Genomic DNA, 17,240 nt, shown 5'->3' on the forward strand with positions numbered 1-17,240 from the left:
CCAGAAATATGGACCCAACTCTACATGCAGGCAGAAGAGAAGCCAGAGCTGCATACATTGAAAAAACGCACGGCGACAAACCAAACTCCCGCTTCGTGGACGCGGCAAGATACCCAGGCAGGCAGAAAAGAACGGTAGCTGCTGTCACTGACTACATGGGCAGAGAAATCATCAGCGCCTCAACTCACAACACCACTATCGTGGAAGCAGAAGAAATCGCAATAGCCCTTGCTATCAAAGCGATGGAACCAAATCAACAACAAATAACCATCCTATCAGACTCTCAAGCGGCATGCAGAAGCTACCTCAGGGGACGAGTATGCACCGCAGCCTATAGGATTATACAAGATATAAAACCCCGAGCCAGATTTCACCTTTTATGGATACCCGGTCATGAGGGAATCAGGGGAAACGAAGAGGCTGACAGAGTAGCCCGTGCGCATGCTACACCCCACGGGTGCTCACAGGAAGCCTCTGACGACCCGATCCCGATTGACCAGAACTACTCAGCAATTTTAAACTATCACAGAGGAAATAGAATGAAGCTACCACCCCCAGATAAGAATCTCACTAAGGAAGAACAGGTTATATGGAGAAAGCTGCAAACCTATACATATAACAACCTGCACATTCTCCATAAAATTCATCCGGAAAGATATACGGACACATGCCCATGGTGCGGAGCCACGCCAACCTTAGACCACATCTCATGGGCATGCACGGCATATACACAAAAGACAAACGCAGAAATTACGGAGCATACACAATGGGAGGCGGCGCTGTCCAGCTCACAGGAAGAGGTCCAAAGGGCCATCATCCAACAAGCAAGACGGCGCGCGGAAGCCAGTGGGGCCCTTGTCTAGGGGCTCCACCCATTGAGCGTTTCATTCTACAATAAAGTTGTTCTGTTCTGTTCTGTGAAGTAAACGAAAACGTGCTGCTCTTGTGGTCTTCACGTATACTTTTTTTTCATTATTTTCGTCTGTTCACCCTTGTTTAACATTTCTTGCACACTCTCTATCGCTTTCTGTTTTAAGGCGTTTTCGGGAAATCGCAAGGAATATATTTCCGGAGTAGAAAAGAGGAAAGGGGGGGGGGGGTGTCTAGACACTTTTGGAGGGAATAGAGTAAGTACTCTTGGTATAACGAAAACGTTGCTTGGTGTCTATGCGGGCGCTTGTTTTGCATATAGACCAGAATTTCGAAGGCTTGTAAGTGGCAGCCATCATTTGCCGGTGTCTGCGGGGCGGGTAACAGACGAATGAACGACCACAATTGCAGAAAGTCCCTTACTGTCGCACATTTTCCACGACTGCGTCGTTTCAAGGCTGCTTTCTTTTTCTTCAAGTATGTTACACCAACTCACCCACATCAAGCTCCTGCTGCTGGAGGGAGCGTACTCGTCTCGAGCCCCGAAGGCCGAAGTTCGATTCCCACCCAGATCGAAATTCACCTAATATTCTTTCAAATGATTTAATTCAATCTGTTTACGCTACCCTGCCTGACAAATGTGATGTCAATTGGAGTATTTTTTGGTGTGGTTTTACTATTTGCGTTCGACCATTTTCGGTGCCACCATTCGTTCATGCCGCCGCCGACAACGCTGGATTTTCGTGCAATGGGGCACATAAGGCTTTCGCATTAAAAATGCTTTAAGTTAAAGTGTGCCCTTGTAGCGATTATGTAGCTCTCTACCGCATCAAGTCAAGCAGTACTAAAGTAAATAGACGAAGCACGAATAGAGGAATACAGCCATTACAGGTAGTCTGCTGTAGAGCACCCAAGAAAGACACAGCCTTCTAGCATGCATTATAAACCAGAATTTGAAAAAAAGGCATGGCGTACGCATTATTGCTGAGAGTTGACGTAGGCAAAAATTTGTGTTACTTGAAAATAACAGTATTGGGCTTCGACCGAGAAGTCTGGGACTATTAGAATTAAAATATATCCACAAGCAATATAACAAACTGTATAATGATACTTCTTTCTACACTTTATGCCCTGGTATATGATTTTATACTTACACATTGTGGGCTTGGTGCGCATCTGTAAGTTTTTTATGCGTCGCTTGCTATCGTGCAATCAGTCTTGCCCAGCTTTTAGTGTTCTGAAAAAATTAATTACAGGCGCAGCCACTAGGCAAGTGATGGCGATGTTTTCTTATTCCGTAAGCACGCTAGAAAGGATCAAACTTCGGCTCCAATCGTGCACTCTCGCCATCAGCTTCAAGGTGTTTGTGTTGTATTCTACTCAAGCATATTTGTGTCGTTGAAATGTCATTAAATTATCCATAATCATTATACCATCCCAGTGTGGCCACGATGTTACGAAATTTTTTTAATTATGTACTTTATAAGTGAAGAATTTCTGACCGACGGGCTCTAGCTCTAGCTCAACCACGCAACCACCCACGCACTCACTCACTCACTCACTCACTCACTCACTCACTCACTCACTCACTCACTCACTCACTCACTCACTCACTCACTCACTCACTCACTCACTCACTCACTCACTCACTCACTCACTCACTCACTCACTCACTCACTCACTCACTCACTCACTCACTCACTCACTCACTCACTCACTCACTCACTCACTCACTCACTCACTCACTCACTCACTCACTCACTCACTCACTCACTCACTCACTCACTCACTCACTCACTCACTCACTCAATGGTTAGATAATTTGGTTAGTTGAATGACCGGATAACATGCAAATACGTCTGCAAGCTAATTAATTGGGCTGTAGGGATGAAGGTTGTAGGAGCACATAAACGTTGGGTTGTTTCATCCAAGAGACTCAGTTGGGAGTTCGTACTAAGCAGAGACTTTAGGAGCAGTCCCGCGACGAAATCCTTTGCCAAGCATATACTGCTGTGGTTTCATCAGAACTTGCTAAATTCTACCGAATAAAGGGCTTTTCCGCCAAGCCTGATGGCGGCGGTCATTGTGGCAGAGGGATTAATCTACGGGACAACACGACTGCAAGGCTGCAAGTGCTTGTCGGAGCCTCAAATCCGGATAATATAAATGCTAATTACAGAGCTCTGATGTTGTCGTATGGGATTAGGCTTCATCACAGGGCCTTGCTATTATCTGTGAAGCAGACGAGGTTCCCCCAGCTACCGATAGCGAAAATAGCGACGAGCGACGCGAAATAGGGAACTAATTAACTTTCTGGGGAAAATCGCTGTATTCAGGTTCCATCAAGAAAAAAAAAGAAGAAAGAAAAGCAATTTATTCTTGAATTAGAAACGAGTGCAAGGTAATAATTTACCATAGTATATTGCGCATGTTTAATGAAATGTTTCATTATAACCTACCCCAACTGGACTACGCGTGCATCGTTTCAAATCTCTACACTAGAGCTACTATCAATAGCTTTGCAACAATCGAAAAAAAGCCCGCGAAATTTATTTTTAACAAATTTTCGCAACCTGATTCTCCCACAAAACTAAAGGAAATTAATGAGATCATACCACACGCACTCAAAACAAAGAAACAGGAACCTACTTCGTACTCCTACTTGACCCTATTCGTCAGTGTAAGCGCTACGCGTCTCCACCGTACTTTGCACGAAGAAATACACAAATATTCTTCTTCCTGGTACTTTATTACAATGGAACCTTTCTATGTATACGAATCGAGGTCCTAATCTTGTATTATTAATTTCCTGTTCTTCATTGTTTTATAATACTTCATTGCCTCGTACATTGCCATTGCATGTTATCGTCGCCCTCCTTGATAGGATCGTTTGTTCGAAGTTTGCGATAAACACTGTTCATAAGCGGGAAGAAAGAAAATAGCTGAAAGTACGCGAAGGACTGCGCGTCCTTTTGTTTTGTGATAAGACAGGTTTGTGCTGAATTGGCAGTACGCAGCCGAACTTTATTGAAATGCAGAATTCTTGATCAACAAGTAAACAAACAACTTTATGTTCAGTACAACTAACAGCAGGGCCGATATATCGTAAATGTTCTATTTGCTAGATTGCATTTCTTTCTCTTGATCGGCCGTCCAAGGCCGGCGCTTAAGTTAAAGGAGCACCGATCAGATCACTGGTGGGATGCGAAGAAGGAAATAATTTTAACAGACATGTTACATTATCCCTTCATTCGGAAATTATGATGCCCGCTCCGTGAAAGCGTGAAGGACGAATAATTTAGTTTCAAAGCGCTTGAGACTTCATCTAAAGGGCGTCAAGGTGATACGAATGATGGAGACTATAAATTGTAGTGAGTCGCAGTAATTAGAGTAAATAATTATCGTTCTTTTGCAGTCACTTACGTCACGTTCTTTAATGAAAAAAGTCACAGGCCGGCGCAGTACACGCAGCGCAGTTGCCACGTAAGGTGAAGGAGCGACTACATAGGAGCTCTATTTTCGGCACTACGCACTAGAAGTCTTCACGGCGAAGTAACTTCACATCGTTTTCAAGAGAACGATCTGAGCTGTCCGCCCTCACGCATTATGCCACCACATTGGATCTGGTTGTATCAATAGATAGGCTAAAAAAAAAAAAACGCTATCGTGACTCAGTGGTAGGGTCGCTGACTTTCACGCAGCGCGCCCGGGTTGGATCCCGGGTGCAACTGGTTCTTTTTTTTTCTCATTCGCAGCAATAGCTGCTACGGACACGGGACACCGTCAGCGGCTGTGGCGGAAACCATCGCTACCCGAAACGGCTGTTCGAATGTTGGACAAATTTCAATCGCCTGCTCGAAGGAGATGCATAAATTCATTATTGTCTATAGGCACAGTAATGCAGGAAAAAGTCTTCCGCAAATCGTGAATGTAAGCGTTACATCTAACATAGTTTCAAAGGTGGTAGTGTCTTGAGTAAATAGGTACCCTATAATAGACTCCTGTAAAGGCCGCACTTTTTTTTTTCTTGCCACAATTTTGAGGAGGTGCAACCCTTACACGCGACCGAACTTTGCGATCAAAGTGGGATCGGCGCAGCCGACGACTTGTGCACACCCCGAACTCCGGGTTTGCCATTACATTAGAAGTCACCGCTCAGCTCTCGCCATCTAGTAGCGGCAAGCGGAAATACGCGCAGCGCAAAAATTTGCCTATGCGCGTGTGCGGCCTCGGCGTGCCTAACACGATTGCTTCTTCGTTGTAATTTTTCTTTCAGAATTTTTGGGCCGCGAAGTTGGGGAGTGTGTCCCTTACACGGGTGCAGTCCTTACACGAGTTTTACACCAGATACATACTGTGTTATGTGTGGCAATACTTGCACGCTGAGATAAAATGGAGCCACAGTGGGTAAAAGATTGCGCTTGACTCCCCCTGCGGCTCGACGTGCGTGGTTTGTTTATTTTATGGAGCCAAACTAGGAAAAAGAAGTTGCGTATGCGAAATTGGCCACATTGACTGAAAACATTTTCAAGGCTGCGCGATAACTGGCTCGGCTCTTCCTTTTTTTTTTCTCTCGTGACGAGTATCTGGCTCACAAATTGTTTTGACGCAGAAACGTGCTACATGACAGCATGTCCTGCTCTTAAACACAGTAGTTGCATCCTTTACGCGACTAACAAAGTTTCCAAGAGCATGCTTTACGAAAGCCAACAATTAAGAAAATTTAATTAATATTCGAGCACCAACAGAATGAAACTTCTTGAAACATTATGCATACACACAGCCGAAGAATAATATAGGGAATAAATAACAAGATTAATACCATCCCGCATTATCATCATCAAAATTTCACAGTTCATATAACACAGCGCGAAGACTGCAAGAACCCAGGCCAGGGCTCAACCAAACTCTCTGCCCTCCCAACTCTACTGCTTCCTCACTTCTCATTTTTGTCAGAGCAACTGGCAACATAGGCATTAATAAGAAAATGGCAAAGATTTCTTTGGGGAGGGCAGATGACCTTGTCCTCACCAGCTTGTACTGGAGCGCATTTTGGCTCTCAGCTGCAAGCCGATCGCCAATTTAGCTGTTGGAAAAAAAACTACTTTCATTGACCCTCTTGTTTAAAACTAAATTCTTGGAAAAAAGATCGTGGCACGTTTCGCATACTTTTTTTTTACCGACAACGCTTAACTCCAACCATAATCTAGATATTAGCACCCCGATATCGAGAACCGACCTGAAGCACATCGTAAAGACAACACTCGAACTTTGTAAAAAGGTGGGACGAAGGGCAGCAAACAGTGAGATGACAGTAGTGAAGGGGTGGGAAAAGCCCGCGTTGAATGGGCAATCGGGTTAGAAAGTACGATGGCTACCCTTTCAGTCTGAAGAGGGCAGGCCGGGTGCCGTCATATGCATGGAGGCACGGCTTCATTTGAGCATTTCGGGATCCTCTTGGCGCCTTCTAGGAACCAAGGATGGGGAAGCACGCACTAAAGCAGAAAAACGTAGTTCTCGCTTGCCGACAGTGATGTAATTTAATTCCTCTTAACTAAAGTTCATATAGAGTATTTGTAACAGAGTGATTATCTGCGCCAGCTCTGGCTGCTATGGCTGCTATGGCTGGTTGCTCATGCAATAGTGGTGCCTAGCGCATACAGGTTCACTGCGATAGATGGGCTCACAGTATACGGTCTTCCTATAATCTCGCTACAGTCTTAACGATGTTTCAACCACGTAACAGTGGCATAGAATGTAGGGAGACGCATTTATGTGAGCTGGCCTAATACATTGCTGTCTAACTTGCACATGATACGTTGGCTATCATATATTCTTTAGTGGCTTTTACCATAGCTTATCCGGCAGTTTGTTTGACATCTTCTGAACCGATGATAGCCGCTTTTGTAGCAGCTAAGCAAGCGCCACGATAAGATGTTATACTTCTGATGGCGTCATCATCGAATATGGCAAGAAAATTCAGATAAAAACACAGCGAAATAAGACGATGTCCTGAGTTGGAGTGGCGGCTTGCTGAATAATTAACCACGTCATAAACGAACTCAAAAGGATACGGCATGAGGATCGCCAAATAATTAAACGCGAGCAATTGATTTCCCTTGCATCACATGGATACCTGAAAGAAAGAAACTTACTCAAGAAATATGGAAGCTTCTTACTGTTGCAGAAACGTTCAATCAGAGCTGAACAAAACGCATGGCGAATAACAAAACATATTTAGCAATTGCGTCGAAAATATTTGGATTTACGGGGTTGCCGTCTGTTTTTTTAATATATGACTGATTCAGTCACAGGTAGAATATGTTTCGCGTAAAACTGTCCAGTGACAGGATGGCACATAAGCAGTATGTCTTGTTGCCTATTCCGTTGTATGCGACGCATCAGCTGCTTGCTTCAACCCAGTGAAACGAAAGTGTACATATTTATCAACTCTCTTTTCGACTAAAGTGTTAAGAAGTCGCACATTCTATCCACAGAAAAATGCGATCGTCCACCACATACACTAGCGACAACGTGACCTACTTTTGTTGCAATATTACAAACATCGTTTCAAACACCAGCTAGACGACACTTTTTATTTACAGGAAACGCGGAGTGCTACACTTAAGAAGGTGCGCTCTAGTATGCTACTCAGTTAACGCATCAGTGGGAGCTCATATGCCTCCAGGCACACTTCTTTACAGTACGCTAGAGGCGACTGGAGGCTCATCCACGACGCATTAAACCATGGCGGCGAGCTCGTATTCTCTTCCTTAGCATACACTGTACTACGAAAGGTGTTCCATTATTTATGTGAGAGCCCTGCCTAAACATATTTCACGTACCGAATAAATATAGCCTGAGCACGCTGAACCATGCAGTCAGAGTGCTCCTGACAGAAGCGACAAGAGCTATGCCCAGGTGCATATTGCTGTACCTATAACATGCGAAGCGCCAGAGAGCATTCTAGGTTGGCTTAACGCGTGGTTGCAATAGAGTGTGCATTAAACAGGGAAGAAACCAAATGTGGTACCTCAGAAGAAGTGTAGAGAAAATAATCTTTTCGGCCTCTCACGCAAAGCGCGCCGTATTGCGCGGGGCGCGCTTCCTTCGTGGCTTCTTCATTCGCTGTTCACGAATGTGAACACAGAAGACCAAGAAAAATTGGAAGGATGGAATTCGTGCTGGAGGTGCTGTTTGTAGCCCGAAATTACTTCTGAAGACCAATAGTGACGCGCAAGAACCCAAAATAATTTGCGGTCTAAGCCGGCACAAGCGTGGCACATAATACGCCGAAGTACCCCGGTAAGATACATTAATAATGAAGGCTCGGGACAGTTTCGGGCGTGAAGAACTCGTAGCGCGAGGAAAGACGAAGAATGCAAGGTATTAGAGGGAAGCGACATCGTCCGGGCAATATTGCGGCGTCTTTCAGCTGTATTGCTTACTGCAATGCAAACATTCATGAGTGCTATAATGTACCTATAACTTATTGCCGCATCAGTACACAATACAGCCCCGAACCTATTGCCGCCCCTTGCAACCTTTCCTGTATAGTAATTTATTTCCGCTCTGGTATATCTTATGTTTACGCTTTGTTTTTTTTTATGCCATCAAGAACACTGTGAGGAGCTTTTCACGTTATGTGATGCTCGAATTTGGCGCGCCATTCATACAAAGGAAAACATGTAAGCCGTGAAGCTAACAATATTCGAGTCGCTCGTGCGAAGCGACCGTGCTGTGCAAGGCGGATGTTATGCGAAAAGCGTCTGTACACCCATGTCAATACACTGCATGTAATCGTTCAGAATGTGAGCGACGCATTGAAAGAGCTAGCCGAGAAGTCTTTATTTGAGTGGGTGCTCGCATGAGTGTCGGATGGAAGCTGCGAATAACACTCAGTTATCTGCGCGTTACATGTGCTAGTATTGCAGATGGTGCGAAAAAGAGTTCCCACGGAAGGCAGTCAGGGTTTAGTAGCAAAAATCTGATTGTCCTGGCAATGATGGTCCGCGTGCTTGCGTTTGAATTTTCAACTACTTTCGCAGAGTACATGCACGCAATTTTTCCCTGACTCAATTATTGTGCTAAATTATTAGGATTTCACATCGCAACTTGGTTTCACTCTCATATTTCCGGCACCTGAGGAACTTTTTCAAAATGCGCAATCAGTATAACGTTAACTCAGGTAGAAGACATGGATTCAGTGCTACAAGCATAAAGCGATCTTCGCACCATGCGGTGAAGATGCGTGTGGTAGAAGGAAGACACTTAGTTGCTTGCGCTCGGCGTGCGAGGCTGAGAAGTGAAATGCTCGGGCTTTCTGTGCTTGTGTTCGGCTTGCGGAGCCAAGAGCGCGGGAGTGCGCACTGTTGCTACACGTGCCCCGTGACATCAGCTGTAGCGACGGGATGCATCGGCTCAAGAAACAACGCAGCACCGCGAGCCTTGGAGTGGGTCGAACGCCGGGCCACGTCCAGACGTACCGGTTTTGTACTGTCAACCGGGCCTGCTGAGCTGTTCGTCGTCCCGGCTCTCAAAAACGCTACTGTGCTGCCAAGCTCGGGCCACGTACCAGAGCAAACGCTCCGAAACATGGGCTCCTGGCGCCGCGTCCCCTGAACCTGAACCTCGCCGTTGCCATCCAGCTTGAACTAGTCCACACGCCAGAGCTGTGTTCCTGAGCCCGGGCCAGATCCTGACGGGTGGTGCGTCGCAAGTCAACAACCCTACGGCGTTCACCGTCGTCGGAGCCAAGTCGCCCAAGCCATCGCCGCGATGCCTCAGCCCCTAAGCCGGAACTGTGAGTGCCTCAGCGTGACTGTCGCTACATGGAACCAGATCCTATGTTTATTGTTAATATCTTCCGTGTTAGTCCCATGTGCCGTGTTGTTGGTATAAATGTGTCTCTTTGTGTCTCTAGGTGCTTCCTTCGTGCGTCTGCCTGACCTGCACCACATTCTAGCCCTACAGTATCCCACTATGCTGCAAGAGTATGAAGTGCGTATAGTGACTGTCATGCCATTTTCATGCCATCGTCGTCATTGCGACGTCGTTATACCATAGTCATCGTGCATTCGTTGCCATACGGTCTCCGTGATGCGGTCGTGGTCCTTTCAGCACCGTCATTTTAACTTCGCAATCAGGTTTATTACGCCATCGTCGTCAGATTGTTTTAGCATCGTCATCGCCTCCGAAACATCTCATCGCCGTCATATTGCCTTCTTCGTTCCATCGACGTATTTCTTCTTCGTCATTCTAGCGTAATCATGCTGTCATCATTCAATTGTCATAATGTCGCCGTTGTCATGTGGGCGCCATTATTGTGTCGTCGTCAGACAGTCGTGTCCATGCATCCGTTGTCATGCCTTCATAGCAGCCCGCAGCAATTGTCATTCCAGCTTCGCCTTCTGGTTGCCGTCATGTACTCGTTGCCATCTCATTGTCCCCATGACGTCGTTGTCACGCTGTCATTATTCCATAGCCATCATTTCGGAATCATCTCAATGTCGTCATGCCACCGTTGTCATACCACTTTTGACTTCCCATTGTTCATGGGCGACCTCGATAAGTGAGGGTGATGCCAAAGTGGGCGATACCAGAGACAGTGAAGATCGCATATAGCCGAAGCAACGAAAATCTCAGAATGACCGCTACAGATATTTAATTAGCTTGATTTCTACCGCCATGGCGGCTTCGGCGCTGCATTGCTAGGTAAGATTTCTCAGGATCAAATCCCCGTGATGGTGGCCGCGTTTCGCTCCCATCGATATGCAAAAATGCCTCGTGCCATGCGTTGGGTGCACGCTAAAGAAAACCCAATGGTAAAAGTTAAGCTGGAGTCCTCCACTATGTCATTCCTCACAATGAGATCGTTTTTTTTTTTGACGTAGAATCCCAGAACGTAATTTGACTTCAGTAATGCGGTGTGTCGCTACATAGCATGAATGCTAATCAAAATACCGTCGACAGTCATTGTGGGAATGGTTCTGTCGTGTTTCTCTTTACTTTACCTTTCCCAGGTTTCTCACAGGCGAATGCAAAACATAGCAAATTAATGCCACAGCAGGAGGACAAAGACTGAATTCTCATATGAAATTCTGTGCAATAAACTTTCCTCCTCCAGTACTTTCTTCTTTCTTTATTGCGGAAGCTCCGTGGTTCGCTTTTCCAGTTTTATGAATTTCAAAGTAAAACGTTCGTAAAGCAAAGTTAACAAGATCGTTGTAACAGAAAGGAAGAACAGTATATTTGGTCTGCGGAGCGTTCCTTTAGGAAGATGAACATTGTAAGGTGGACGAGAAAGAACATGACGCAGAATGACAGTCTTGAGAAAAACGGGGAGAGTGCCTGCCATGCGGCTTTGTAAGCTTCGGGATACTTTGTACGGATTCCTGTTTACTGCTGATGAGTAAGGCTGATAGCGTGAAGAACTTTTGAAAGATGACTGCGGTGCTCCCCTTTTATCTCTGAGTAGATGATATCTCGCAGACGTGCGCATTGCAAAATGTGCTCAAGTAAGGTTTCAGAAAGCCGGTCATAATTTTCTGAAACTGAAATACTGAATGATTTCTCTTATATCACGACAACCCTGAATATGGTGGCTATGACAGTTTCTGTCGGGCGTATAATAAACTTCTTCAGAAGTTGACGTGGAAAAGCATGAAATAACAAGGCCAAGTATCGGCCTTGACCCGACTAACTATCTTGTGATATCATACCGAGAAACCCTTCGAAGTAGTGCGCATATTCTTTGCTGAACTTTATAATAGTACTGAAGTTCCTAGACGCAATCTTTTCTCGTTGCAATATATCAATGCACCAGAACGGTAGCAGCGTGCCCTGGAGGGGAAGACGCTAAGACAATAAGAGTGTTATGACCCTTTTTGACCGAGCACTGTTTATCACAGCTCAAAGTTGCGATATCAGACAATGGACCCGCATTCCTAAGCAATAAGCTCCAGCAGGGTGCAGAGAGCCATTGTGTTATGCTGCGACATTGTGCTCCATATCATCCGCAAGCAAATGGAATGGCCGAGAGAGTTATTGGTGACCTTAAGCAGTTAATCTCGATGTACCCAAAGTTTAAAGGGGGTGGAAATCCTGTCTAGAAGCGGCTGCGGCTCACCACAACAGGACGTGTAGTCTTCACTTTGCGGCTGATGAAAAAATACTGACGCTGCCAGCTGAGAAAGAACTTGGAAGCGAAGACAACACGCGACAGCTTGAATGTCGTAAGAGCAATGAGGAGCAAACCAGATATTGAAAAGCGAGGAAGTTGCAATTTGATAAATGGCACCAAGGGTGCCGGGTTCATATTGCACTGAACGATCTTATACTAGAACGGAAGGGGAAATGCCGCAGCGATACTAGACCACTTGGCCCATTCAAAGTCATGCAAACATCGATATAACAGCTTGTGCTTGAGACTATCAGGTACCTCAATAATGGACAGCTAGAATTTGCTGCCGCAAGCAATGTTCTCCACTATCATCCCAGGAGGGGTGAACAAGAGGAATGAGGCTAGTGTAGTGTGTACGAGAAGGAAGATGACGCAGGAGCACGGTTTTGAAGCCGAGGACGTAGCAGTGAGAACAAACAGTAATGAAGATCGTATGACTAAGTGTTCTTGGTGTCATTATTCCTGGTGCTTGCAATAAAGACAACAGACAGGTAAGTTTTTGTACCTTTACTTCTTTCCTTTCTCAGTGTTGTAAAATATTCAGTTTACTTCGTTAGATGAAAAACAGAATACAGGATATTCACTTTGTTCAGTTTAGCCCCGCGAAATAGTGCTTATGATGGGAGTCAAATATTTTTAATATTGATTTGCTGGCGTTCTCCTAGCGACATATTGTGCCTTGCCCAATACTTTCCCCTACAGAAGATGCAGACGTTTCAACGGGACTTTCGTATTTGACAATTCTTGTCTTAAGCCTTCGCGTCCGCTCCGCCCCATTCTTGTTGGGCGTGGTTCCCGCTGTGTACTTCTCTCCGCTAATTCAGCAAAGGTAATTAAGACCACCCCTCCGGCATAAAACAGCAGGCGCTCGAAGAGTTACAAGGGAAACCATAAAGAGAAAATAAATACCAATGCGAAGCCGAGTTATTCTAACACCGGAAAGAAGATCCCACTTTTAAATGTTGTACCCATGATGCACGTCATTTCGAGTTTCTCGCCACGTCTCAAGGCAGAAGCTGTAGAAGCGCCGTTGTTTGCAGAAACTCTCCATCTTCGTTTTGTCAGTTTGTTTATTGTATGAAATGTCTTCTGTATAAGCCTAATTTGTGCGTCTTGAATGCTCAAGCGCTTATCGGACTTTACACATACGTACATTTATTGCTTCTTGCTTGCGTCGTTCTTATTCGCACGTTGTTGCGTAAATATTTATAATAGCTCTCTTTGTTTCTTTTTTTTTGTTCACAAGCACACTTAAGTGAAGAACGTTGCTTTGAAGTCGGGATGTTAGTGCACATAATATACAGCTTAGGTGTTTTCCACCAAGTCGTATAGTGTACGGGCTGTACTACCCAGAAATAGAACTTTTTTTTTAGAGCGCAGCTCTTTGGCGTCCGTTCCTGGGTTTCGCGTCGGCGTCGTCGTTGTCGTCGTCGGCGTCGGCCTCGTAACCAGCTCCGCCCCCCTTCGCTGGAGTGGGAGACGAAGGACGCGAGCCACGAATGGCGGAGACCAATGAGAGCGGCCCCTTCAGTGACGTGCGCGCGCGATGCTGGTGTCATGCGGACCCTCCTTACGGCTCGATGCGCACTCGTGTCTGGTCTCAGCCGATCCGCTCGTTTCGTACTATCGTCTGCTCGCGCCACAGCTCTCGCCCGCGCCTGTTTGCTTCTGTTGGGTCGGTCTCGTTCGCGCTTGTTTTGGTTGTTATTTCGACAACAAACGGTTACAAATATCCCTCGAGGCCAGCGCACCTTCCACAACTTAATGCGGTGAGTGTAAGACTCGTATCTCCGCGAATCCCATTCATGCAAGTGCGACGACTGATGCACGGCGGAGGCCAATATGGCATTAAGGGCCCAGTTGTGAACGTCTTTGTGAACGTCTTTGAGAATCAAGCATTGGTGTACCAAGTCGAACATATATCAGTCTATTTCTCCGACCACAAAGCTTCCTTCATGACTGTCAAGGACTGTTAGTGGAGTCTTTGTTAAAGGAATACGTGTGAAAAATAAAAAAAAAAAATCTGTGATAGCGCATACATGTGTTGCTCGATTTTTTTGCCTCAATCTATCGAAAAGGTGAAACAGCTTATTTGCTGCGCTCAAATTTCGCATTAGGAAGTAACGTAATCGTCGGTAATTTTTTATTTCGCAAGCGTTCGAAATTATCTAAATTGATTTTCTTTTATAAAAGATCCGAAGTCCTCGGAGACAGCGTAACAGAGTATTCAATATGTTAGGTCTCAGTATAGCCTTTGTTGTTTTGCCATTCTGCGGAAAGGCGTGACATTTACTTCAATTGCTTTCTTTGTTGTGCGCTACGACCGAATGCACAGGAAGCTTATTTTGTCAAGGATCGACTGCTCCACCGACTTCTCCATCAAATGCTCCGATGCAACGGTCACTTATCGTAAAAAAGCCTAGTCAAACTCCGCAATCAAAGCATTGCTGACCCCTTATCTGATAACTAACTGTATTTACAGGTGTTTACATAACCGATAATCTATCCTGGCATACACACATTCACTTCGTTTTTTACAATGCCAATGGCATGCATGGTTATTTATGGCGCAAATTCCATCAAATCCTGATAGTGGACATTTTCTTTTTAGTGAAAGTGGCTTGCCAATGGAAAAGAACACTTACGAACGGAACTCTTTGCGACCTCGGCCCCGGTGCCGAAGGCTAGGTGTAGCTTGAGCATACTTTTGCTTTGCTTGCACACGCAAAGGTGGCATAATGGCTTTGGCGTAGCGCTGCTAAGCCTGAGGGCGCAGGACCGCGACGGCCGCATTTCGAGGGGGAAGAAATGCAAGGACGGCTGCGTACCAGAATGGGGTGCATGGTAATGAACCCCAAGGGATCAAAACTAACCAGGGGTGCTTCTATATGCCATATCTCATTATCATATCGTAGATTTGGCACGTAACTGTCCAAAACTTAGTGAAAAATTTTCGATGGCGGATTTTCAGCATCGCCTGGGTATCTAGTGTTTGCGATGCAGTTCATAAGCGCCATAATGGATGTTACAGATATGTGGTGTTGCGCAATGCAGAGTACCGGAAGCTTCGGCAGCGATGTCGCCGCTCAGCAGCCCTTTACGGCCATCAGAATAAGACTCAGCGGAGAACGTTCGCCTCCAATGCGGCAAAGTCAGGCTTTCGTAAAGCCTTAGTCCTTTCTCCCCGAGTGCGGCCGATATTAAGCGCGAAGCAACTTTACCATTGCAGGAGCGTGGTGAACTGGGCGTGTGCGCGCACGTTCAAGATAATCGAACAGCGTAAAAAATGGGACGCGTAGTGTAAAGGCTGTGTGACGATTTATATATCATCCCCTGGTAAGATAGCTCACGTAGCCTGATTCAGGCGAAATTCTCATGTCCTGGCATAAAGAACATTTGCAGACAGGCTTGCGGTGTTCCGCGTCGAACGTCGATCACTATTCACATAGTCGCAGAACGTCTTAGACCACCAGAGCTATCAGCTTCGAATATTATCTTTCTTCCTAGCGCCACTCATCTTTCCGTCGTTTCTCCTCTTTCCGCATACTGCTTACCGATGTTCAGATGTCACCAGCCCGCTGGAGCATTAGCTTTCCTTTCATCTGTCTAGAAATCTATCTTTCCCACTCTTTACAATCGCTAACAAAGGGAGATGGTGGAGCACAAACACACACGCAGGTGTCGCTGTGTGCGCACGCTCGCTCATGCTTGGGGCGGGAATTACGGATACTTCACCGTGTTTAGCCGTTCGACACCTCCTCTTTCTCCGAGCTATTGTTTGAAGAACTTGGTGTTAGTCTCTGCAAGGTTCGCACGAGTATTCATCAAATACGGGATACGTAGCAGTACGCTGCTATTTAGTCTTATAGCCAGCCTTCATGGTGACTGGCTGGAACTTCTAAGCAAGGAATATCGCTGAGTGGCCAGCGTTGGCGCGTCCACCATTCATGGTAGCGATTGCCACGATAGCGAGAAATTCGTCGCAGCGATGGCCGTTTGCGAATGTACTTACGTAAAGACATTTTTTTTTCTCAGAACAAAACCAGTGTACTTTTATTTTCCTGCAATGATCATCTTCAAAAGATTTAATTGATTTCCTGTCGCCCTACGCAATGAGTAGCTGATCAAGTCAATAACAAAGCATCGTTTCGGGCCAGCCAGCGACAGCGAGCAAGAATAGTAAAAAAAGAATGAGGAAAATGCTTCAGTTCAGTTCAGTTCCGTTGATTCACAGTGAATAGATTGGAAGGACTCCTTGGCAAAAAGAAAAGCTCTTATAGCAGCTTTACGAGGGCCCAAAGTCCATTGAATGACAGCATTTGCATAATTAGAGGATACGCTGCTCAAGTAGTCCGTTTCTTGTTCGTGCCACCCTGAAACGTGGTCTGTGGTCTTGCCACTAACTTTGATGACAGTTCCTTAGACATACAACTGAATATCTCAAATAAACAAAGAGAATAATTAGGCACCACGCTGTATTTGATTTCCGTTCCGTGTCATTTCAAATTCCACGGCCTTATAGAGGCTGTCCTGAACGTACTTTTTGAGTGCCTAGAGCAGTGGAACCGAACATAACCTATGCAATCCGCGACCAGGCTAGCCCTATACGTACTTTTAGTGAGAAGAACCCCGGTCACGTCTCACTTGCCAGAGACCGGCACCACTTCGTTCCTTGGCACGCCATTAGGGAGCACGCAAAAATGTTTCTTCATTGACAGTCTCTACGTGGCGAACGTGACCGAAAAACGCGGCCATGTCATAAACTCCATTCCGCAACTTTAGATTATATGAAGAAGCGTGTTCAACTGCATGACCACGTTACTTGCTATACTTATATGAGGCGGGCTGAAGCTTATTTTTAATAATTTTCTCGCTTAAAATAAAGAATGTATGGCCACATGACCACACGTTCGTTCCTTCTTTGCTATTTCGGAAGTGCCTGTGTTATCTTTTTTCTTCCGTGTTTGTCGTTATTCAAGCAGCGCATTTACTGCAGAGGGCAGAGAAGAGCAAATGTGCACGTACTTCAGTACCACAAGAAGGAGATGAAGCTTTGAAATGGTATCGTCGTTGGAATGAACCCCTGTGGCCAACGCCTGTGTACACAAAAGCGAACGGCTCCACACACAAAAAACAACAATAAAGAAACAGCAGAAAATCGAGCAGCGTGTTTTTTCCCTGATGGCTT

The 17,240-nt window shown here is 45.6% G+C and overlaps 1 long non-coding RNA gene across 13 annotated transcripts in view; it reads right to left on the reverse strand.

The window, feature by feature from the left end:
- Window positions 1-17,240, reverse strand: part of LOC135914706 (uncharacterized) — a 137,256-nt gene that overhangs the window by 40,610 nt on the left and 79,406 nt on the right. Inside the window, exon 6 of one of the 13 annotated variants that reach the window (XR_011512133.1) lies at window positions 6,945-7,006. The exons of 11 other annotated variants lie outside the window; for them this stretch is intronic. This is a non-coding gene — a long non-coding RNA (uncharacterized lncRNA). Of the gene's footprint in view, window positions 1-6,503; window positions 7,007-17,240 lie in introns of those variants that run through there. One more of the 13 variants, XR_011512131.1, reaches the window with a different exon arrangement.

Source organism: Dermacentor albipictus, chromosome 2 (genome assembly GCF_038994185.2).
Source record: "Dermacentor albipictus isolate Rhodes 1998 colony chromosome 2, USDA_Dalb.pri_finalv2, whole genome shotgun sequence".
NCBI classification, from domain to species: domain Eukaryota; kingdom Metazoa; phylum Arthropoda; class Arachnida; order Ixodida; family Ixodidae; genus Dermacentor; species Dermacentor albipictus.